We start from the raw sequence: 1,633 nt of genomic DNA on the forward strand, positions 1-1,633 counted from the left end.
AGACATACACAAAAGGAGCAGAAGAGGTTCACAGCTGAGGGTAAAGGGGAACACCAGGAGCTTTGTTATTATCCCTGACCCTTGTCTTCTACGCACTTCAAGTCTTTATATATTGGCTGACTTATCTCCCACAAAATGCACTGGGTAAAATAAAGTTCCACAAAAGTGTACAATTGTGCCTTTTGTGCATTTCACTAGTGTCTGTTTCCTTATCTCTGGCTTGCCTTGCTTCTATGTGTACAATTGCTTGTTTTTTTTTTTTTTTTTTTTTTTACTTTCACTCTTTTCCTCTCATTGTTTTCTTTGCTACCAATCATCTACTCTGTGTATCTGTGCCAGGTTGTGCTGAGCCCTAGGACAAGCACAAAATCCAATAACACAGGATCCTTCTCTGGAAGGAACTCCACACTGGACATGCTATATGTGAAGAGATGGACGAAGGTATGTCCTAGAAGATAGAGACACTCTGCTCCTGTGAAGGGGTGGGAGCAAAGTTTGCCCACAGAAGAGCTTAAAGAAAGAGAAGGACTGTAGGTGTGGGGCGTGTTCCAGGCTAAGAGAACAGCATGTGCAGGACAGGCCTGTTATGCTTAGCATACTGTAAATATCTCCCAGTAGGAAAGAGTGAGGGAAGGTCAGGTAGAGGTACAGAATCCAGACCAGTCCATAAATGTCACATTAACTTGCCAAAAAGGAAGGGTTATAAATAAAGACCAGAATCGGACAGCTTGGTTTGATAGAAACTTGCTTGTCTATGAAATGCAGTTAATGCATCAGCTGGACCTGTTTCCCAAATGTAAGGTAACCCTTGTGCTATTTAAAGATGTAAAAAACACTGGAGACTTGAGAAAAAAGGCCATGGAAGCCAACATTGATGGTTCATTAATAAATCCTACAATGATCATTGACCCATTTCAGATACTTGTGGCAGCAAATAAAGCAGTTCACCTCTACAAATTGGGAAAAATGAAGACATGAACTCTATCTACTGAAATTATTTCCAACCTGTCCCCAAATAACATTATTTCAGAAGCTTTGAAAAAATTTGGTGTCTCAGCAAATGACACATCAGTTCTAATTGTTTACATTGAAGAGAGAAAAAAACAAATGCATTAAGAGCACCTAATATCTCAAGTGGAAGGTCTTCAGGTTTCTTTGAAAAATCTTCCTGAAATAACAAATATTTCATAAGTCAAAAAGATATATAATTTTTTGTCGCAAGAAGAAAGCATCAGCACATTATTTATTGGACGGCATCATTTGCAGAATGTCAACAAAAGATGTTTTGTGAAATGTTAGAAATATTAACAGAAATTGTCATCACTAAAGAAAACACTTTTTTATTATCTCTAAAAACAAAGGAAGGGTTGTGTAAATGACACAGAGTAATTTAATTTACACCACCTCCCCTCAGAATGAAAACATGGCAGAGTCCCCAGTAGAAGGGCTAGATCTTTCCCGAGAAGCAAAGCCACTCCCTCTGAACATTTCCTGCCTGGGGGTAACTGTGAATCTGTCCTTAACACTCCCTACTCACCCCTTTCTAGGAGAACCTGGTTCTCTTTCTGACCTAAGTTGGTGAGAAATCTACGTCTGTACTGTACATGCTCTGTTTGCTGCCTGTAACCAAAAA

At 39.3% G+C, this 1,633-nt stretch overlaps 1 pseudogene; it reads left to right on the forward strand.

The window, feature by feature from the left end:
- Positions 1-759: 759 nt before the first annotated feature.
- LOC104850061 lies at positions 760-1,333 on the forward strand (annotated as a pseudogene).
- The last annotated feature ends 300 nt before the right edge of the window (positions 1,334-1,633 follow it).

This window comes from Fukomys damarensis, unplaced genomic scaffold (assembly GCF_012274545.1).
Source record: "Fukomys damarensis isolate Sample0158 unplaced genomic scaffold, DMR_v1.0_HiC HiC_scaffold_26, whole genome shotgun sequence".
NCBI lineage: Eukaryota > Metazoa > Chordata > Mammalia > Rodentia > Bathyergidae > Fukomys > Fukomys damarensis.